Source organism: Coenobita brevimanus, chromosome 94 (assembly GCF_032717465.1).
Source record: "Coenobita brevimanus isolate Jiangsu-jjx chromosome 94, ASM3271746v2, whole genome shotgun sequence".
NCBI lineage: Eukaryota > Metazoa > Arthropoda > Malacostraca > Decapoda > Coenobitidae > Coenobita > Coenobita brevimanus.
In genome coordinates this window covers 10,362,107-10,385,889 of record NC_137047.1, presented here as the reverse complement: position 1 = coordinate 10,385,889, position 23,783 = coordinate 10,362,107, and the positions used below count along the sequence as shown (strand labels likewise).

Genomic DNA, 23,783 nt, shown 5'->3' with positions numbered 1-23,783 from the left:
ATGTTTGATGAGGGGTATGTCATTGTGTTCTGAAGCATGTTTAGGTGGGTGTTATTTCGTTTGTGCTTGTGTATGTTTTTGGTGTGAAATAGTTTGTGCTTGTGTATGTTTTTGGTGTGAAATAGTTTGTGCTTGTGTATGTTTTTGGTGTGAAATAGTTTGTGCTTGTGTATGTTTTTGCCTGTATTTTTATGGCCATGCATTTTATTGTTGTTTTATTTTTAGGTGTTTTTCTTTTACGTGTTTGACGAGGTGTGTTTGTGTTACTAATCATGTGTTAATTGAGTGTTATTTCGTTTTTGTGCGTGTGCATGTTTGTGCTTGTATTATTAATGTTTGTTTTTGCTTTGCTGTATAGGTTGTGATTTTCTGTTGACGTACATGTTAGATTGTGTGTGTGTGTGTGTGTGTGTGTGTGTGTGTGTGTGTGTGTGTGGGACAACAAATGGAGAAAGAAATGTCAAGGAGAGTTCTGGCCAGAGCGGGGGGGAATGTTTGAAAAAGGTGGATAGGAAAGAAATATTGGTAGAGGTATTGCTTGGGGGAGACGGAAGCCAGGGGAGGAAAGGAAAGATTGATGGGGTGACAGCTTCTTGGGGAATGCAATGTGTGTTTGGAAACTGGAGTGACTTGGTGGACCTTCATGTGTGCTGAAAAAATACACACACACACACACACACACACACACACACACACACACACAGGAATACATTGGTGAACCGCGATGGAAAGGATAAGAAAATTACACACACAAACACGCATCGAACATGGGAACATCCACAGGTAGGCCCCCTGAGGCGCTAAAGGGAAGGAAATTGGCTGCGGACAGTGATATTGCACCATCTATTTGTCAAAGAAATATGAAACTCCAGCATAATAATCTGGAAAGTTTGTTGGGCTGCGAATGTTACATCCCTTGAACTTGGCCCAGGTTTTCGTCTTTTTGTGACTAATTTCACGTAGCTGAATGGGATAAAAAAAAAAAAAAAGTAAGGCTGTGATTCTACATTCATTGCATAACACTGCGTGACTGACATCTTAACCTAGTGTTATTCAGTTATAAATGAGCATTCGGGATGGAAATATGGCAATTTTAGGCCGTTAAAATAAGAGAACATAGGTTTCGTCATTCATTGCCTATAGCTTCGTTATTTACCGTTTTGTAATGGATCGATTTTTATTTCCACTATTGTTTCCTAGGGCATGCTTCCTTGTCTGATTAATGTTCCCAGAGAGATTAATGCGTCTTATTATAAATCTCCCCGCTGTTTGTGAATTTGGGATATACTGTAGAATTAGAATGATGATAATGATTACCAGGGGAATAGACATGTATCATCTAGGCCTGCAGCAGTTTATATGCTCTGTGAACCCGTTTATACTGTATATGGTTGTTATTTGTATTACACTGCGTTTTTCTGCTGGGTCAGTCGAGTTTTTACCTCTCCCTCCCAATAGCCCTCGAAAATTTTGTTGATAGACTACAAGATTCATTATCACATATAATACTTATTTACCTCTTGCTGAATTATTTATTGAACATTGATTTTAATTTAGAATATTTAAGTTCAACGTCAGTACGTGCATGTTTCTCTCAATCACTTCAGTACAAGGACGTATCATTCATTTTGATTAGGCTGTCATCAAACGATTTTGACTGAAAGTCAGCACCTAACCCCTCCTGCTCGAAAAGTCTATCCTCAGGCGAATCAAATCGCCTGGAGATTGCAAGAATACAACACACATCATGGGATTGAAAGGGATGAAATCATAGCAGACAGTAATATCGATCTACTTTCTGGTCGAACAATTCATATGAAACCATTACACAATGTCATGAAAAGTTTGTTGAGCTCCGAAGACCACATTACTGGGTTTCTAAAATCATCGTTCACTGTCTCGTTATTTATCGTAATGAAATGTATCGTTATTTTAGTACGCTACGGTACATGTGTGTCGCTCTCATATCATGGACCGTATTTATAAAGGATCGTAATCGTTTTTTGACGATAAACGGGTCTTCATGGCAGTTGATAATGAGGCTATGTATAAGGTATCATTTTGTTTTGTTGTATTTTTCATTTTAATATTTACTCTAGTTGGGTTATGAAGTGTTTGATAGATGTATAAGTGAAGATGGAAGTATAAATAAATATATACATACTTTCATCATCACCTGTATAATCTTAGAGACAAGGTAGGGTAAAGGAAATAGTTTGTGATTACGACACCTGTCAATAGGCAAGTACAAAATATTATATAGGGGGCTATGTTTATAAATTTTCCTAACCTAAAAGCGTGTGTGCGATTGCTTGTGTATTATTATTATTATTATTATTATTATTATTATTAATTGACACAAAGTTACCAGACACTCCAAGGTTGAACTATACCAGTTTTGCTGTAATATGGCCTAAAATTGTTCTCTTTCGGTATTGGATACGGAATTGTAATTGTGAGATTAACACAGGATTATGATGCTGGTCGTGAGAAAGTGCCATGGAAAGGATGAAGAGCTGTAGTATTGTCCTTTTCTGCCACAGAACTACTTGAAGTAAGCTGAAAAAGGACAAAAGTGGAGCAGATCACGGTGGAAAGGGTGTATACTAACAATTAACATGAAAAATAATACGGAAAACCAAGACGTTCTGTGATAGTAGCTGTTATGGACACTTGTATAGTGTGTGTGTGTGTGTGTACTGTATATTAAGGATCCTGTATAGTACGGCACGACCCATAGCTACTGTGCCTTGTCCCTGGGGTAAGAGTACAAAGTATTTGCTGCTGCTTGAGTGTTACCTGCTTGTTGTAAGAGACATCTTGAAGGAGAACGGAGCGGAACCCTTCCCTCATGTGTGTGTGTGTGTGTGTGTGTGTGTGTGTGTGTGTGTGTGTGTGTGTGGTATGGAGGAATTGGATATAGTTTTCACAAACCCCTTCACTGTTTGACAAATTTCCGAAGTAAACTAAAATTGTCAGGAGGCAGCAAGAATAAAGTGAAAAATACGTGATCGGGTAGGAGTTAATGTATGAAGCCCAGGTGGTGGATAAATACAGATGTGCAAACAGGTGTGTCGCAGAGGTAGAGGATTAATACAGGTGTGCAAGCAGGTGTGTGCCGGAGTTTGAAGATAAATACAGGTGAACAAGCAGGTGTTAGGCGGAGATAAAGGTTAAATACAGGTGTGGAAGCAGGTGTAAGCGAAGGTAGGCTAATTAGTGATGCGCAGGTAATCTGACACAGGTAAAAATGGTGATAAACTCAGAGGGCTGGTGAAAATAGGGTGAGACGCCTTGACACGAGAGGCGGAAAAAAAGCAGGGAGTGTATCAGGCATTCTTACCTTCCCGCCCAGACTGACGGGACACTGAGGGTAGCTTTATTATTTAGGGAGGTGAGGAGAGGGATGGGCAGGAGAAGGAGAAGGAAAAGGGGTAGGAGGAGAAAGAGAATGACGAGGGGAGGAGGAGGAGGAAGAATGATGGTGGTGTTGGTAGTGGTGGTGATGATGATGATGACGATGATGATTATGATTACCGATACATTTTTTTTTTTTCACTTTCTTCCACCCAAACAGCTCAGCCTGATTTTACATTGGGGATAAATTTAATATTTAGGTGTTGCGGAGAGGGTGGGGCAAGGGAGAAGGACAGAGAGAGAGAGAGAGAGAGAGAGAGAGAGAGAGAGGCAGGAATAAGGAAAACAAAAAACTATGAAGTGGAGAGGGAAAAAGAACGACAGAGAAGACAAACTAGGAGAAGGAAAGGAAATGGGTTAGAAGAGGAAGATGAACATTTTGTAGGAGGAGATGAAAAGGCAAGAGGAATGGAGGAGATAAGTGGGATGAGGAGAGGAAAGGGAAGAGAGGAAGAAAGGAAGTGGGAAAATGAGAATAAATGGGAAGTGAAAGGAATGAGAGGTTGTTAGAGAGAGAGAGAGAGAGAGAGAGAGAGAGAGAGAGGTGGAATGAGAGGGAAAAATGAAGTGGGGAAAGTTAAGTGAGGAAAGGGAAGGAGAAGAGAGAGGGGGAGATGAGGAACAGGAAGAAGAGGAGGAAAAAGAAGAGAGAAGGGAGTGAAGTTGAGGGAAGGATAGGTATGGAGTGTGGAAAAACAGAGATGGAGGAGAAAGAGACGACAGAGAGAGAAGAGGAGGTGGAGGGGAAGAGGTAAAGGAAAAAGGAAGAGGTAGCAGATGGAAGGAGGATAGAGAGAATAGTAGGAGAGGGAAGTGAAATGAGGAAAGGGATGTGAGAAGGAAGAGAGGGAATGGGAAATGGAGGAGAGGGAGAAGAGAATGCGACAGGAAAGAGAGAAAAGTATTTTCTGTTTGATTCTTTCTGTCACTTCTGATTTTCTTGTCTGATCTTCTCTCACATTTTATTTTAACCTTGTCAGTGCGAAGATGTCCGTCTGTATATTATTCTTCGTCTTTTACTTCACATAGCAAGGTCTCACCAAGTCTTAAAAAAACCGTCTTGAGGTAGTTAGAATGTAATAAGAAGTCATTGTTTAGATGGGTTTAGCATCTCTCTCTCTCTCTCTCTCTCTCTCTCTCTCTCTCTCTCTCTCTCTCTCTCTCACATCCTTATTATTTATCCTGTCTTGTTCTTTGTTCATTTGATGTTTCCTTTGATCACAGTTCCCTTGTTCTGCCCTAACCATCCCTGTTTTGGTTGGGGGGCATGTTCTGATTGGTTTTATGTGTGTGTGTGTGTGTGTGTGTGTGTGTGTGTGTGTGTGTGTGTGTGTGTGTGTGTGTGTGTGTGTGTGTGTGTGTATGTAGTGTTTCCATCCTCTCCTCCTCCTTTTCCACCATCCTGTCTTGTCTTCTCCCTCCCACCCTCACTTCATTCCCCATCCATCCATCCATCCACCTTCTCTTGTTTTCTTTGTCTTTCTTTTTCTTCCTTGCTTCCTTCTTTCCTTTCTTCTTTCCTTCCATCTTCCTTTACCATAACCTCAGTTTCTTGCCACATTTTTTCTCTCTGACTCTTCTCACGTCCCAACATTCCTTCCTCTCAGCTTTTCCTTACTTACTTCTCCCTCCTCGTGTTGCCCCCCCTCCGTGCCCTTTTCTCACTCCATCTTCTCTCTCTCTCTCTTCTTCCGCGATCGCCTCCATTCTCCCCTTTCCCTATTTTCCTTCTTTTTCTCTCACCCTTGTCCTTTGCCTGTTTCTCCCGTCTTTACTATTTTTTTTTTTTTACTCTTCCTCATTAAAGACAGGAGGAAGGGAAAGGGGAGGAAAAAAATGGAGGGGGAAGAAGGACGGAGAGGGTAAACGAGGGAAGTGGAAGAAGTAAGGATGGGAGAAAGAGGGAATGTTTGTGAGTAAGATGAGGGGGATGGTGGGATTGGGGCTAAACAGGGAGGGAGAGGAAGAGGAGAAGGGCTAAGTAGCGTGGTAAAATGGAAAGGAAGAATGGAAGGAAAAGGAATAAGGAAGAGAAGGGGAAGAGGGGGAGGGTGAAAGACTAGACAAAGGAGAGGGCAGGGAGGGAGAGCATCAAGAAAAAGAGGAGGGGGAAGATGATGATGTGTGGGACGAGCAGGGGAGTGCAAGCAGGAGGAGGGGGAAGAGGGAAAAAGAATAAGAACACACACACACACACACACACACACACACACACACACACACACACACACACACACAGCTCAGCGGGAGAAATATATAGTCTCGTGCAAATAAAATCAACACTAATCTCTATGTAACAACCCAGTTCGCTACCACAATTCACCAATACTGTTACATTATTTTTTATTTCCTTTTTCCATCCCTCCACTAACCGTTCCCTGACTAATCTCATCATTCTTCCTGCTAACTCCGAAATTCTGAGAGAGAGAGAGAGAGAGAGAGAGAGAGAGAGGGGGGGGGGCATTTTACGGGAGGGAGAGTGGGAGGAGGGGAGGCAATGATGATGATGATAAGTAAGAGGGGTGGAGGTAGAATGTGAGGGGGAGGGGTATCACGATAGGAAGGGAAGAGGTGGAGGGGAGTGAGGGTGAGGGTGGGGGTGGGGGTGGGGGGTGGGATTGGGAGTGAGGGTGAGGCTGGGGCTGGGGCTTGGGCTGGGGTTGGAAATGGGGGTGGGGGTGTCAGTGGGGGTGGTGGTAGGAATGGGGGTGAGAATGAGGGTGGGGGTAAGGGTGGCATCACGTGACCGGGGCGCGAACCTCTAGCGGGGCTGCAATTTGCATGTTGATCACTGTTGATGTGGGGGAGCGAGATTAGGTGAGGGGGAGAAGAGGGGGGGGAAGAGGGAAGGTTGAGGGGAACAAAATGGGGTGAGGGATTAAATGAAAGATGGTGGAGAGAAGGGGTCAGGAGGGCACTGAGTACGGAGGGGAGGGAGAGCATTGGGTGAAGGGGTAAAATTAGAAGACAGGAGGGAGAGGAGTGGAAAAAAATAAGAAGTGAGGGAGATGAGGGGGAGAAAAGATGGGAAGGAGGGTTCAGGGAAGGGGAAGGAGAGAAGGGGGGTTAGGGAAGAGGGTATGGGAAAGAGGGGAAGGGGATTGGAAAGAAGGGAAGGGAATGAGAACATTGGAGAGGAAAAGCAAAAATAAGAGAAAACGATGTATTGGAGGGGTTAGGAGATGGGGGGAAGGGAGGGGAATTGGAGAGAATAATGGGGAGAAAGGAGGTAGGTTCTCTCTCTCTCTCTCTCTCTCTCTCTCTCTCTCTCTCTCTCTCAGCGGAGTAACCTAAAAAAGAAAAGCACCAAAATTTCTCACGCAAGCTAAAAATATACACTGCCTCAACACACACACACACACACACACACACACACACACACACACACACACACACACACACACACAAGCATGCGAGTGACCCCATAAAGTGACCAGCCCCCCTTTTCCCCCACCCACCCCCCTCCCACTCCACAGTTATTAATTCCTGTTTACGATGTAGGTGGTGTGGATTTAAATGTGCTTTAGTGGACGTGCACTCTTGTAATGTGGGTCAGTCAACTAAGGATGTTTATAGGGGGCATATGTGTGTGTGTGTGTGTGTGTGTGTGTGTGTGTGTGTGTGTGTGTGTATATACATGAATGAATGCATGTCCAAGTAGGAACCAATAACGCCCGTGTTGTGTTTTGTGTTGTAAGAGTGAATATTCAGCAGCATCGTGTGTGTGTGTGTGTGTGTGTCTGTGTGTATGTGTGAACAAAATCTACATTGAAAGCAAAAAATATGCATTCTGCTGTAGACTCTGCTGAAGTTGACGGGTGATATACTCGTATCTTGTTTTGTTGATGTTATTGGCAAGTTAGACATCGTGATGATGATAATGATGATGATGATGACTGAGGTGATGTCGATTATGATGATAATGATGTTGATGTTGAATGTGATGGTTGTGATGATTAAGGTGAGTCACTAAAGCAGCCTGAAACGGATTACGAATTATACTTGCGGTAAATACAATTGTAATTCTCTCTATCCATATGTACATTGTAGTACATTTTAACTCTTTGACCAACTAATTTCTCAGCTGAATAAAGTCGTCCGCATTAGCCTGCTTAAAATAAAATGCCATAATACGGCAACAAAACCAGAAAAAGAGAGAAAGACATTCACTCATGTTATCAGTGGACCATTGGCACAAGCCGAGGTCGTGTAGGAGTTGAATTGGGCTGTGCTTTGAGGCTGGAATGGTTTGTTGTCAGGTGACCGAGTGGAGTAAAGCATCTTAATGATAGTGAAATGGGAAGCCCTGTGACGGTGTGGATAGGGATGTGGGTGCGGGAGATGGGTAGGGACGGTGACGGTGTTGTAAGGGTGAGGGTATGGTTGTAGGGAGGGGCGTGTCTATAGGGTGGGGGTGAGGATGTTGTTGGGATGGATTTGTAATTAAGATGGATAAAGATGAGTCGGAAGGGTGATGGTGTTGTAGGGGAGAGGATGTGGGCAATGGTATGAGATAAAGGTGATGTGAGGGTGAGGGTGTGGTGTTGGGGAGATGGGGAGAATGTTTGCTGGATGAGGTTGTGATTGTAGGGAGAGGATGGAGTTGTGGGTAGGGATGTGGGAAAGGGAAACGGGTCGGAAGGGTGAGGGTGTTGTAGGGGGTGAGGTTGTTGGCATAGGGACGGGGTGAGAGTTTGGTTATGAGAAAGGTGAGTGTGCTATCGGTGTTGTAGAGTGATGCTGGAGTGTGGTTAGGGATGTGGGTATGAGAGATGGGTTGAGACAATGGGGGTGTGATTATTAGGAGGGGGTGAGGGTGTGGTTATAGGAAGGGTGTGAGGGTGAAGGTATTGGGAAGGAGTGAGGGTGTGGGTATTGGGAGGGAGTGAGGGTGTAGGTATTGGGAGGGAGTGAGGATGGTTGTAGTGAAAGGTGACAACTAAGGGAATGGACGCTATTACGGCCTGGTTGACGAGAGGAGGGGCTGAGTTGAGGCTAGTTAGGGGAGTGGTCGTCAGAGAGAAGTTACATAGAGGTACTTAAATAGACCCCACACATCCTGAGGTCGTATGTAGGTGGTTAGGCCGTAGTGTATTATTAAAACTGAGTGAGCGAGAGAACACCAACTTTAGGACGACCAGTTTCAAAGCACTTGTGAAGATAGGAAATTGTTCGACTGCTTTTTCACTGGAAGCAGTCAATAAGGAGGTAGATTGGTCAGAGTTCTGTTATTTTCCATCGTATGTTTCTGTATGGATGATAAATACTGGAATATTGCCTTCCTTTACGCGATCTCCTCTTTGACGTATGTCTTTTCCTAGTTATAGAAGTTTATGAACATGATGTAAAACAGGAGGCTCTGCAAAACAGGTCCTCTGGTAGGAGAAGAGAGGCTCTGTTGGATGTATGGAAGGTTTGGTACTGAGGAGTTTGGGTAAATGCTTAAATGAATTGGTAGGTTGGTGGGTAGATGGCGTAAGGGGGTTGGTAAATAGATGGATGAATAAGTGGAAGGATGAATGAGTCAAGGGGATGAATGAATAATCATAAATGAGGGGAGAGATAAATGAGTGTGTAAATATGAATGAGTGGATGGATGGATGACTGTCTCAACATGGTGAATGGAATAATTAGTAAACATAGTTGGACGAATGGGTAAGTGGGAATCAGTCAAAAATTAAATGGATGGAAGAATGAGTAAGTGATTAGGTAGATAACGAGTGAAGTCGGGTAAGTGAGTGTAGAGTGGAGTGAGATGGTTTGGTGAATTAAATAGGTATTGAACATATTAATGGATAAATGGGAGCGAGTGGATAAATGAATGCACGGAACAGTGAATATGTGGATAGCTTAAATTTGAATGGAGTGAAGTGGGTGAGTGTGGAGTGCAGTAAGACAGTGTGGTAGGGTGGGGTGCGGTGTGGGATGGTGTGGTTGAATGGATGAGTGTAGAATAGAGTAAGACATTGTGGTGTGGTGAGGTTGTTTGGGTGAGTGTGGAGTGGAGTGGATTGAAGACAGTGAGATGTGATGTGGTGTGGTGTGATGTGTTGTAGTGAGGTTGAGTGGGTGAATGTGAAGTAAGACAGTGTGATGTAGTGGTGTTGGTGTGGTGTGGAGTGGTGTGGTGTGGTGTGGAGGTTGAGTGGGTGAGTCTGGAATGGAGTGAAGTAAGACAGCGTGGTGTGGTGTGGTGTAGTGAGGTTGAGGGTTTAACTGTGGGGTGGTGGAAGACAGTGGTGTAATGTGGTGTGGTGTGGTGTAGTGAGGTAGAGTGGGTGAGGTGGAGTATTGACGTTCCTGTGCCTGCCGCTGCTGGCCTCTGTGACGACCGCCTGGCGCCAGCGGTCGTCCTAGGGCCCGTACTAGTAGCCACACACTCCTTTAATCATCCCCAGTAATCTCGGGAAAACCCCCACCACGATGGCCCCTACCAGGACCATCAGGTTAGGACAGCCTCCAGGACAGTCACGTCAGGACAACCTAATAGGACAGCCCCCACCAGGATAACCCTCCCCACTAAGACAAACCCCACAGAACAGCCCCATGCCAGGATTGTCTCCAGCACCTAAACAACGCCTTTAAGACGACCCCACCAAGACAACTCCCACCCATTATTTAATTCATCTCCAGGTGATTCAGTTCAGCGTAGGAGGGATTTTTGGGACTGGATGGGCTAGCTACAGCCTTCATTAACCTGTCCACTTCCCTAGGTCATTTCAAAGATGAATAAAATGACCTCGTTAGTTGCCAGAATAGTAGAGAAGAAAGGGATCAGCTACCCTCTATACCCGTCCTTCAAAATATCTGTTCACATTCATTTTTCTCTTTCTTCATTTCAGTTCGGTGACGTATTGATTCATTTAATATTTCTGCTTCCAGGCGGTTTGATTCAGGTTAGGATACACTTACTGATTTGGGGGAGTAAACTAACTAACTTCAGTAATCCCCTTAGTGCGGGAAGTCTTCTAGAAACTGCATCAAATACTGTGTTTAGTAGTAAGAATTTAATAAGTCACCAGGATAAAGAAGTTAAAACCCGTTCAGTAAGAGGGTGTCTTTTTTGTATTATTCTTGCGACCACCAGGCTATTTTCGTCGGTATATGAGAGACCTTTTGTAGTGAAGAGGTTATTGAAGGCTATATCTGAGCCATACAATTCGAAAAGCCTCGTCCGACCAGAATAAAATCGTCTGGAGGCAGAAAGAATGAAACAGTAATCGTCGTCATAGTGAAGGAGGTAATTGAAAATTATGTCAAGGTCATCCACTGCCCTCATGGAGACTGTCTTTGTAATCCTTCATTGGGCGGGATCTGTTTTGCTTCAATAAAATCATATCTCGGGCAGCAGGAATAAATTATAATGGACACCGTCGGACTGGGTGAGGTAATGGAACTCGTTTTTAGTTCCCTTCAGTGTCAGGAGTTATGTGAGCTGAATGAAATCGTGTGGCGGAAACAAGAAAAAGTAAGGTATCAGAACTATGATAAAAAGACACCTTTGTGTTGAAAGGGGTAAGAAGATTATTATCAATCACTTCCAATACGTAGTGTCTCTGTAACTGAATAAAGTTATCTGAGGTTAGCAAGAATAAGAAAAAATGGCATCTTACTGAAAGAGATCAGTTATTATTATTATTATTATTATTGTTGTTGTTGTTTTATTATTATTGTTGTTGTTGTTCTATTATTGTTATTACGCTGGGGCTGTGATAAGTTGAATGAAAATCAGGCGGTAGGAGGAATTAAACAGCAGGAATGAAATAATGACATTGTCGTACTAAAGGGATTAGTTAGTTGTTCATTATCTTAAACTGCGTGCTGCAAAAAAAATCTCGTTAGGTGAATAAAGCAGCGTAGCGCAGCAGAAATAGAAAAGAGCAACAATAGGATGCAAAATTACGTCGTTGTACCGAAGGAATTAATCGATATCCCACTTTTCTCCTCAGTCGTGGTATACTTAAATATTTCATTATCTCGTAGGAGGAATATGGAAGTGAGAGGTTTTCGTCGTTATGAATGCATGTGAGTCAGTGCTGCGGTGTGAATGGCACAATGCTTGTGTGCTTGTCGCGTTGTGTGGGTGTGAATGTGAACTGAGGGAGTGTCGCAGTGTTGGGGTGTGAATGTTGGTGTATAGCAGTCTCAGGGGGTTTGGCTGGAGCAAATGAAGAGAGATTGACCACACTGCGCTTACTGTAATTGGGCCCAGATTTTCGCCCTTTTGCAGCTTATTTCACATAGCTCTGTGGCAGAAAGAGACAATGCTGCCACTACATACATTCCATTGCACCTCTTTGTGACTAGTATTATAACCTATTGTCATTCTAGTCTTACAGCTCTGCATTCAAGAAAGAGATATGGGAATTTTGGGCAAAGTAAGGTTAATAAAAAAAAGGAGTATAGTAGAGTGCATGAGAATCAGAAGAATGGGAGCAATAAGGTATTCGATTGCTCCTAAGGAATAGATGGAGTGCTACTCGTAGACTGTCGCAGTGTCAGTGTTAATGTAGTTGTAGAGAAGTATGTTAAGGTGGACATGGATCGGAGGAAGAAAGAGAGATTGATTAGGAGAGTGCATGAGTGTAAGATGGCTGGGAGCAGAGGAAGTGTGAGGGGGAATATCGCTGTGTGGAAATACTTTTAGATGGTTTTGTTATAAGGAGATAATGGAGGGCGTGAGATTGAGTTCGTGAGTGCACGCTATTTTACCGAAGTTACTGGTGTGAAGAATGCATGAGTCGGAGTGAGTGTTGCGTGTGAATGACAAAATGTGTGCTTGTCGCGTTGTGTGAGCGTGTGGTGGAGTGATGGTCTGTCGCAGTGTCAGGATGTGCGTGTTGCTGTTTAGAAGTAGTGGTTTGAGGTGGTTTGGCTCTGAGGAGTGAATGGAGAGTGAAGGATTGACTACGAGAGTGCATGAGAGAGGTAGACAACTGGGCAAAGAGGGATGCTCCTGAAGAGTGAGAGTGACCAGGAACGCACTTGACAATGAAGTTACTTAGAGCAGAAGGAATGAGATGATGGTATGTAGATGTGCTTGAAGCTAGTTGGCCGCGTGGAGCGAATGAACGGTGAGAGATTGCGTGCAAAGGAACATGGGATTGAGGTGGGTAGGAGATAAAGACGAGGAGGAAGACCAAGACCCTGTGGAAGAATGAGGTTGTGGAGTAGGAGGGATGGTGGGTTTGCTGTGGGAAGATAAGTCGTTTGCTTTGCAGAGTAGGTATAATAGTACCTAGGCCTACTCTTGTAAACACACACACACACACACACACACACACACACACACACACACACACACACACACACACACACACGCACGCACGCACGCACGCACGCACGCACGCACACACACACACACACACACACACACACACACACACACACACACACACACACACACACACACACACACACACACACACACACACACACACACACACACACTCTCTCTCTCTCTCTCTCTCTCTCTCTCTCTCTGTTCTTCTATAGAGGGCTCCCCTAAGTTGGACACCATCGTCTGAAAACACGAATCAAATATGAACTGTCATCGTTCTAAAGAGGCTAAATGCGGGAAAGGGAGAATTTCGTGGTTCATTGTTTACAATGAAAAAGGAAGAAGTGCAGAAAATGGTAAAAAGAGAAATATAAATGGCAAGGGAGGAGGAGGAGGAGAATCCTCCTCACCCATACCGACATAAACTCTCTTACATAGCCAGACTTTTACTCCATACTCTCCACATAGCCCAAGCATTATCAGGTAGGCTACATGTGCAGAATTTTCCAACATATTCACAAAACAGTTATTACAGTTTATATCATAGCCATCAGTGACACCTAAGCTTATTTCATGTTACATTTTGACTGCAGTACAGTACTCGAGTTGTCTTGAGCATGAGAAGGTTAATGGTGGAAGTTTTAACACTCGACTCCCATTACATACTCTCAACAATTGAATAGAATGTTGGAGGTTTCCTTACCATTAGAGGGTTAACATGGCAGTATTAACACTCAGGCTGCCATGACTTTACTCCTTAAAAAATTGATCAAGTGGAATAGAATGCAGTAAGAGGAAGAGCAGGATGAGGAGGAGGAGAAGAGAATCATAAGGAGAATAAGGGAAGGAAAGGAGGAGAGGGAAGAAGTGAATGTAGGAAAGGGAAGAAAGAGGAGGACGTAGTCTAATTTTAGCACAGACTTAAGGGGAAAAAATGAGGCGACAACTAAAGTCTGGCTGGGTACGAGGAAGAGAGAGAGAGAGAGAGAGAGAGAGAGAGAGAGCGAGCACACAGACCCACACTTATGTAAACATTAAAAACAGTGGTAAAAAATAGAAACAATAAGACGACAGAGAACAAAGCACAGACAAGAAAAGGGGAAAGAAAAAAAGAAGAAATTAAGAACGCTTGAGTGCTTGCGTGAGATGATCCAAGGAGAAACGGGATAAGGCAAGACTTTGGTTAATGGGAGGGGGTGGGGAGATTGGGGAGTTGTCCATATGCCTGACCCTGTCTGTCTGTCGGTCTGTCCGTCCGTCTGTCTGTGCTTGCGTGGTGTGGTGCGCCGCACATTCTGGGGAGTAACGCGTGCATGAGAGAGAGAGAGAGAGAGAGAGAGAGAGACTCACCACATGGGCCTTATAAACGTGCGTTTCTGTAGTTGATCCTGACCTGATAATAATATAGACTTATTATCAAATTTTGCAAGTTTATGTATGTGACAGCAGAGAGAGAGAGAGAGAGAGAGAGAGAGAGAGAGAGAGAGAGAGAGACGTAAATATGAACAAGGGAGAGAAGAGAGGAAGCCCCACTGTGCTGAGAAAGTAAAAGTTTCTCATTGTCAAGGGAAATCATGGTCTTGCAAGCCTAGATAGCTCAGTTGGGAGAGCGTTAGACTGAAGATCTAAAGGTCCCCGGTTCGATCCCGGGTCTGGGCAGCTTTTTATTTTTCTTTTCATTATGCTGAGGACAGGACAAATGGCAGGATAAATGCTAAGCCGAGACGAACCTCGAATTGCAGGGCGGGGGTGTAGCTCAGTGGTAGAGCATTCGACTGCAGATCGAGAGGTCCCCGGTTCAAACCCGGGCGCCCCCTGTCGAATGTTTTGTACAGTCGCGGACAATTATTTGGCTGCACATTTTGGTCGAATGAATAGGAAACCCTTATGTAATGTACTGAAAAGTTTGTTGGGTTCCGAAGATTGCATCGATAGCTGGCAGAAGTCATTACTGTAACCATTTTCTTGTTATTTATTGTAAAGAAATAGATCGAAGTTAATGTCTGTAATTACACTGTAACATGCTCGTATATCTGCTGAATAATATTAGTTATACATAAATACAGACATATAATTGTTGTGGAGAATAATAACCATGACTGAATTATACCCTCTCTGAAATTATGCATACAGTGAGGATATAAGAGTGAGGGTCCTACTTTATCTTTATTTTTTCTTCAGCCATTGTATATTATTCATCCGTTTTAATATTTATAGCACTGAAACTAGATACACTGATGGTCATTTATACATGCATGACGGGTGTTGCATAACTGAAATGAACTCACACGCACACAGCCCCATCATAGCAATATTCCACACATACGCGAGTCACATATGTACCCCCCCCTCTCTCTCTCTCTCACACACACACACACACACACACACACACACACACACACACACACACAATGGAGGGCACCGCGTATGTTAGTTATAGCAGTGTACATATATTACATAACAAAGTTGGGGAGGAGTTTGTGTGGAGAGAGAGAGAGAGAGAGAGAGAGAGAGAGAGAGAGAGAAAGAGGGGGGGGAACTATATAAGGGAGGGAGGAGAGCGAGAGAAGGGAGAGTGAAGCTGGGTTGAGAAGACAAGGGAGAGCGTGATACTGGCAGGAGGGAGAGCGGGAGAGAGGGAGGGAGGGAGGAGGTTAGATAAGGACGAGAGAGGAAGGGGGGAAGGAAGGGGCAGCGTGAGGCGCCTGGTGAAGGGAGGGTGGTGGGATGGGTAGGGAGAGGGAGGAAAGAGTGAGTTGGCAGGTGTAGGGAGGTAAAGAGGAGGTCAGACAAGTGGAGGGAAGGAGAGAGAGGAGGCGGAAGGGGGAGGTAAGGAGAGGGGCTAAACCTGGGCTAAACCAGGAAGAGGGAGGTAATGAGGGAAGAGGAAGATAGGGAGGAGCATAGAGGAGGGAGAGGGGAGGGAACACATGGGAATGAGGGGGACGGCAGAGGGGGTAAAGGGAAGGGGCAGCGGATGAAGAGAGATAAGAAGGGAGGGATGAATTCACTGAGGAAATTGATATATGTGTGGCGCATGGGTCAGAGAGAGAGAGAGAGAGTTGTTGTTGTTGTGTAACTACGGTTTCTCTGGCCGAGCAGACCATTAAATTGCAGGTAACTAGTAAACCCTTCAGGGTCGTCCCATGCAGTAAATCTGTGTTCTCTTACGGTGGACAGGCCTTGCTACAGCGAGAGGTGGGGAAGAGTATGGAGGTTTGGTTCCGGGATGGACACCGCATTTGCGCGTCTTTACACAGTGAACAGGGCACCATATAGGCTTTACATCAACCCATTATTCGGTTATATGGTTGCCACCCAGCGTTGTAAATGGGTTTCTGATTTACAGGAAATCATTAGTCTTGTCACTTAGTGCAGAGTTAGCTGAAGTGGAAAGAAGAGTAATATAAAGTGACAAGAAGAATGGGAGATAAAGGATGAGAGGAGGGCAGGCACAGAAAAAGAATGATATCGATGAGGGAAGAAGTAGGCAGCACTACAGTTGTGTGGATGATGGTCGGTACGACCCACCACCAAAGATGAGGAGCGAGGGAGAAATGAGGAGTAAGGGAGAATGGCAGGGAGAGGGAGAAGAACGACGAGAAAGGGAGAGAGAGGGAGAGAGCGGTTGAAAGTGAAAGAGAAAGAGAGCAGATGATTGACATAATGAACTGATGTATGAAAAGGAGAAAATAACAGTCTGCAAAACGGGTGTGCAAGGAGATGAAAGAACACAATAGCGGTTATAATAAGATGCGGGACAAGAAGGTGTGGGACAAGTAAAAGTTTGGACAGTGAATGATGGTCGAATGCGCTTCAGTGTAGCTGTCCTTTGTGGTTTCGAAAAACATCTTCATTTCGCGAATTAGTTTGTATATTATAACTAAACCTTCTGTTTTATGCTCTTTCTACCATTTGGATATATTTTGCATCAATAACAAACAAGAGGACAGTGGTGTAATGTGCAGAATAAATCGCAAAGGAAGATGTTTTGCGAAATCTCGAAAGTCACTAAGAATACGACCGAAAAATCCATGCACGAGTGCATCATGTTAATCAGCCACGTGTTTTTCTACCCAATGCCAGTTATCCATTAATCAGCGGTGTCATGTGTTTTTCCGTTTTGTATGTTAGTATGTTACTTGTGCCAGTATCTGTTAGTTTCTTAGCAGTCTGTCATATTGCCTTTAATGCCAGTTTGTCAGTTATGGCGTCAGTCTCCCATTTGCGTCAGTGTGTTCATCCTATGTCGTCCCGTTGTTGTGTCAGTTTCTCAGCCTGTCAGTTGTGTCAGTCGGTCATTCTGGTTGGTATGGTGTCAGTATGATCCATATGGATCTTGGGTGTCGGTCTGTCTTTCTGGAAGGTGTGATATCAGTCTGTCAATCGCCTCAGTCTGTCACTCTGGAAGGCGTGGTTTCATTCTGTCAGTCGTGTCGGTCTGATTCTGTTGGGTGAGGTGCCAGCCTGTCAGTCGCATCATTCGGTCATTGTTAGGTGTGGTGTCAGTCGCCTAAGTCTGTCAGTCAAATCATGGTCCACCTCTGAAGACTGTCAGTCCAGACGTCACGCGAACACAGTGTAAACGCCTAAATCCGATGACGTATTTTCCATTTTCTTTTTGCTGTTTACAGATGGTTTTATTCAGCCTAGGGAGATTTCGAACTGGAGAGGTTAGATATAGCTTTAATTATCCCCCTTGTCTTAATTAATTATATTTCTTAAGTAACCCGTTCGCCATAGCAGTTCACGTCTAATGAACGCCGTCAGGAGATACAAAAAATTAAAAAATACATCCTCGAGCTCAGTGGGTTAACGTATGGTAGTTTTTCCACTGTGTGTGTGTGTGTGTGTGTGTGTGTGTGTGTGTCGGTCCCTGCATCTAGGCCTATCTGTGTAGCCCATTTATTCCTGCCTTTGCTTGCGGAAGTCTTGAGCCGGGAGTGAGGGAAGAGACTCCCTTTGTAATTTATTCCCGGGAATGTAGGCAATAAAAAGAGTGAGGACTGAAGGCTCTGTGGTACCCACCCATCTCCTTTACTCCATCATTCCCCATCACTCTCACTCCTCACCGCTCTTACTCACTCCCCACCACTTTCCCTTAACTCCCCACCACTTTCCCTCACCCCCACCACTCTCGCTCACTCCCACCACTCTACCTCACCCCCATCACTTCTTCACCCCCGTCACTCTCCCTCATCCCTCCCCCACCACTCTCCCTCACTCCTCACCACTTTATCTCTCCCTGACACTTCCTCACTCACCACCACTTTCCCCTACTCTCCAACGCTCCCTCACTCCCATTCACTCTCCCTCCATGCTAGTCTCCCTCAGTCTCATTCGTACTTCCCCACCATCAGTCTCTCACTCATCATCACTCTCCCTCACTCGCCACAACTCTCCCTCAGTCACTCCCTTATTCTCCCTGAGTCAGTCCCTTGTTCTCCTTCAGTCACTCCCTCACTCTCGCTCGCTCCCTCCCTCACTCCCTCCCTCTCTCAATCGTTCCGTCATTCTCCCTGTCACTCCCTCATTTTCCATCAGTCGCTTTCTCACTCTCTTAGTCACTGCCTCACTGTAGACACTTGTTCACCCTCACTCCCTCACTTTCCCTAGACACTCCCTCACTTTCCCTCAATCACTCCCTAGCCTCCCTCAGTCACTCCCTCATCCATTGCCTTACTCTTCCTCAGTCACGCCCCATTCTCCCTCACTCTCTCTCTCCCCCATTCACTCCCTCTCTCTCCCTCAATCACTCCCTCACTCTGCTCCCGCTGAGGACTGTTCTCCAGGGTACATTCTAGTGACTTGCGGTACGTGCTGTATTGCCACTCCACCCCAGGCTTTCAGTGTGTCCGTGGCTTCTACTCCTTGTTTTATTTCGTGCTGGATACGTTTGTTTTCCCTCTTTATGGGGTATTTGAGCGACTCCTTGAATGTGAGAAGCCGAGACTCAGAGTTCAAGGTTTGGGTACACTGGTAATGGCGGGTACTCGACGGGTTTCATTTTGGGGGATAGTTTTGCTTAAAGCTTTTTAAATTCCCAAAGTAGTGAAGGAAAATATGAGCCAGGCATAACAGTACTTGGGTAACGGGTGAGGACCCGAGATTAGGCTGCTGTAGTTCAAAACATTCAACCCTTTGATCGTGATAGGTTTCGCAGTGGTTACTAAAATTGTCTGGTGTTAGTCAGTGTGAGATAGGTAAAGGATAAGCGACCGACTCACGCCTCTTGGAGACTGGAACCTGGGCAAAGCACGCGGTATTTTAGTCCGCCAGTAGGCTACTACTGTTGAGTGTGTTCATCCCACATGTTGTTCATGAGACGGATGTCAGTAGAATCTTAGTAACAACCAGGAATCTGAATCCTGTGCTCATGGTTTCCACTGTCCACTGTCTCAAAACCATGGCCTCTTTAAAATTATATTGTGTAGTGTAGATTTATTATAGTTTTATTGTAGATTAGATTGTGTAGTTTACATAAGGGGTTCCTCTTCTTTTTTCAAGTTTTAGGTTTGTACTTTCCATTACGATCAGCAGATGCTATTCCTTCATAGCGAAATAAAAGAACCCGATGAAACTCGTGCATTTAGAATTTAGTTGTCAAAAAGAATCTAATGCAACAACCATACTGTATTTAAAATTTTGATACGTGTATTTCCTCACAGTCTAGATGATTTCCTTAAAACTTTTGTTACTTTCTAGTTCGGTTTCCGGAACTAATATCCGAAAAAAAAAGAAGAAAGTCTTTTATCGTATTTAGGATTTAGGTATAACATATACCGGTATGTTTCCTCACAGTCGAAATAATACTCCTTAATATTTTAGCTGAACATTCAACAGTGGTACGGCGGCGTGAACTAATTTCTGGAAAAAAAAAAAAAAAAAAAGCAGGTAAAAATAGAACCCCATTTCCCTCTTCCGCCTCGAGACCGGGAATGGAGGCAGATGCTAAAAATGGATTCGGTCTGTTACTTATTGAGCGTATCACATTCCAAAAGGGTTTTCCTGCATCCGAGAGGACCCGCTTCCCCTCCCGTCCCTCCCCGAAGCAGTTTAGCAGAATATCCCGTGAGGAGGCCACGTTTGCAGTCCGAATGGGAGGGAAAAGAGGAAGGAGGAGGAGCAGGAGGAGGAGGAGAAGGACGAAGAGGACTTGGAGGAGGAGGAGGGGAGGGGAGGTGATGGGAGGAGGAGGAGGAGGAGAAAAGGGAAGAGAGGAAGAATAAGATCATGGCGATAAAGAAGAAGAAAGTTGGAGAAGCATATACACTTGCAAATATAATATCCAGAACTGCTGGACCGCACCACCGAAGGCTCTCGTTGTGTGGGTGGGGGTTAGAAGGGAAGAAGAGGGGGAGGGGGAGAGGAAAGGGAAAGGGATGAGTGGGGAGGGGGAAGGAAGAAGAAAAAAATGAAGACAAAGATTAAACGAGAAAGACTTGGAGAGAAGACATTGGGAAATGAAGGGAGAGGAAAGGGGAAATGGGGAATGAAGGGAGGGGAAAGGGGGAATGAAGGGAGGGGAAAGGGGAAGGAGGAAAGAGAGGTTGAGAGGGGGGAGGGATGAAAAAGAGGGAGGTAGGGGAAAGGGGGGAGGAGAGGAATAGGGACAGTGGAAATCGGAAAAGGGAAGAATGGAAAAGTGAAAGAGATGGGAGAAGAAAGAAGAAAGAGGGGAAAGAGGAGGAGGGGATCGTGGAAGAGGAAGCTGGGGTATTTGAGCAGCTTATGTTTACTGCTTCTGCCCATGGTTTTCAGATTTTCCAGGTGAAAGTCTTTTGAAATAATATCATAGACTATAAATCTCCGAAGTATAATTTTAATATAGATCTTTGAAATATACTTCCTGGCCACGAGTTTTTTTTTTTTTTATGGATTAGGTAACTGAAATATATATAATGGAAACAGGTCTTGAATTATTGTTTTTGAGCTAAAGTATAATTTTAAAATACGTCTTTGAAATATAGTTTTTGGCCTCTGCTTTTTATTTTTATTTTTATATGGGCTTGGTAACTGATGTGTATGTGATGAAAACAGATCTTGAATTGTGGGTTTTTATTTCTTTTTTTCTACTGAGTGTATGATGAACATAAACCTGGTCATTGCTGCTGAGTGAAGTAACCGCTGTCACGGGAGGAAATAAAGGAGGATGATAAGGGATGCAGTTTTCATGGCACATTTAATTGTTTCGTTTATGTTTATGGAGGAGAAATCTTTGAGTACAGTTTTATTAGTGGAGGAACGACTTCGGCTTTTGCTGCTGTATGAAGGCTATATCTGACCTCCCTTAATTGGAAAAGTATTTGTTGGAGCCCAATAGAATAGTCTGGGGTTGTAAGAAACTAATAATAATAGTAATAACAACAACAACAACAACAACAACAACAACAACAACAATACTAATACTAATAATAGTAATAATAATAATAATAATAATAATAATAATAATAATAATAATAAAGCATCGTAAGGAAGAATGAAAGAAGAGGGGAAAACAGGAAATATGGGGTAGAATTTTTGTGAGGGCCATAAATCGTATTGTTTAGGTTATTGCGTTTTGTAATATATTTTTATGAGAGAGAGAGAGAGAGAGAGAGAGACAGAGAGAGAGTCACAAGAGCCTGAGAGAGTCAATATTATCACAAATAACTCACTTATGGTCAGCACAGCTCTAGTAGTTCTTTCGAGATCGGCAATGGCCTCTGTTTTTTCGCTGCCAGGATCTTTTTAGTGTCTTTTTTTTTTCTTTTTTCCTCCAGCCTAACCCCAGACTACCATATTCATCTGAAAGTGAGTCATAGGAGCCCGAAGGTGTAAATACAGGTACACCATTAACCCTCTCATATCCGGGGCGACTCTATTATTTTCTTCAAGCTAACGGTAGACTATTATTTTTTACATTCTTCAGCTGGGGGTAAGTCAAAGGAGGCTTTAAGTGGTAACCAGAATCCCCGTTGGTTGTGGATTCATGTAAGAAATTGCCTTGTTTGGTGACATTACACCGTATTTCTCCCTCCCCCCCCCCGTTTGGTTTGTGAAATGTTTGGTGGCTTTATGCCTTGTTAATGTAAATGTGGTAGGTGGGGGCGCCCATCATCCACTCATTTGATGTAGTGCTGCCTCTTTCATCCTTCATGTCTATCATTCTTTTTTTCCGTGTCTGTCCTCTTCTCTTCCTACTTCTCCCATTCTTCCTTTCACCATTTATTAGTCTTCTTTCCACTTCAGGTTGCTCTACACTGAGTGACAAGTCAAATGGTTTCCTGTAACTCAGGAAACCGTTTACAATGCCGGGTGGTGACCATGTAGCCAGATAACGGGGTGACGCGGAGCTTACTATGGTGTCCCTGTTAACTGGGTGGTGAGATGCAAATGCGGCGTCCACCCGGTAGCCAAATCTCCACACTAATCCTCGCGCCTCGCTCTGTCAGCCGCATGGGAACATCGTTCACTTCACGGGACGGCGGTTGCTTGCCTTCGGTTGCTGGGTCTGCTTGTTCAGGCAGACTTGGGTTTCACAAGAACAGCAACAACCTTAACAACAAATGGAAATATATTTATTGCTTGCTTAAGCAGACAAGAAATCTGGAATGCAGTTTTTAATATGACAATACCACCAACGTTTTTCCCACCAACGTTTTTATTCAGCTTAGCCCATGTTTTTTCGAAATGTAGGCAGGGAGCTGAAGAACATTTATATAACCAGGCGGCGGGTTTGCCCGGTTATATCGGTGCCACCGCATGAAAGCCTCCGTCTCCAGCACCAGGGAAGACGTATATCCAAGCATTGTAATACACGACTTAAGAAAGTTTGTGACAGCGCTTCTAGCTGAGAAGACGCTCCTTGACTCCTTGTAGCCATGGTAACCGAAGGATGCGAACACAACTGGTTTGCTTCCCCCCCCTCCCACGTCAGTCTTGGGTGACTGAAGCCTTAAGCTGTCTCTTGAACAAGGTTAACATTGTTCTGGTCGAGAGCAGATTATCAGTTGGCAGTATCTTCATCATCATCATCATCATCATCATCTTAACATTTTCATTGCGGGGGACCATTCTTTTACCGAATAAAATTATCAGGAGGCAGCATGGGTTAGGTAGAAAAAGTCGTAATGAAGGGATTAAGTGTATTATGCCTGGAGAGATTATGATTCCAGCAGTCGTATCAGTGATCTGAATATTATTTCCCTATCAGAATAGTTTTAAAAGTTTACACACAAAGATAACCTACGAGTTTATTAAAGTGTAATATGCAAAACGGATAATTAAGGAAGGAATGGGCAGAGGGAAAACGCAGGAAGGAGCTTAACGACCACTGTTAGTAAAGGCTAGAGAAATACTCATATAATGGTGGTACAATAAATGCTAAAGGACACTTGGTAAAGAAAAGTACCTGGATAAATGTTGGAATTGTTGATGTTCATGTGTTTCCAGCTTATCTGAGCACGAGCCCGATGGATTGCAGGTTGACGTTGCCCTTCTGCAGCCCACCATCCTCCTTTGAGGGGATGGCAAGGGAGTAGGGGTACTTTTATATATCCGGGCATCGGAGCCATCCAGTTATATTGGTACACGTCTTGAAGGCTTCTGTCTCTAGCACTAGTGCTAGAGTTGTAGTGTAAGATAATGATGCCCAAATAAATGGTAAAATGCTGTTGCTGAAATAACACTGATAAACTATCAAAATACATGCTTGGATAACAGAACTAAAAGGACTGCTTTGCAGAAGTGCTAAAAGAAATCCTGAACAACAAAATTCAAATAATTACCTTGACAACCGTGCTAAGAATAGAATCGCTAAAGCAGTGCTAAGTCTGACGTTGCAGTGTGGGAATGTTATTAAATTTCACAAAAGTTTAATGGTCTGGTTGTCTTGTACTTCATCTTCCACGCGTCTCATATCTCTCGCAGACTCTGCAGAAATCCAGTAACCATAAAATCGCGGGAGTTCTGAGTCGTATTATTAGTTTCATGGGAGATGTGGACAGCGTTATCTTTTGGTTTTACTATAATCGTGTCGTGAGTTTGTTGGCGTTTTGTGTGTAGAGAATAAGGAAGTTTGCATAGGATGGTGATACTGGAGTGA

The 23,783-nt window shown here is 44.0% G+C and overlaps 2 non-coding genes across 2 annotated transcripts; both read left to right on the top strand.

The window, feature by feature from the left end:
* The first annotated feature begins 14,283 nt into the window (after positions 1-14,283).
* Positions 14,284-14,356, top strand: TRNAF-GAA (transfer RNA phenylalanine (anticodon GAA)). Its single transcript has one exon. It is a non-coding gene; the product is annotated as a tRNA-Phe (tRNA).
* An 86-nt stretch (positions 14,357-14,442) lies between these two features.
* On the top strand, positions 14,443-14,514 carry TRNAC-GCA (transfer RNA cysteine (anticodon GCA)). The gene has a single exon. It is a non-coding gene; the product is annotated as a tRNA-Cys (tRNA).
* The last annotated feature ends 9,269 nt before the right edge of the window (positions 14,515-23,783 follow it).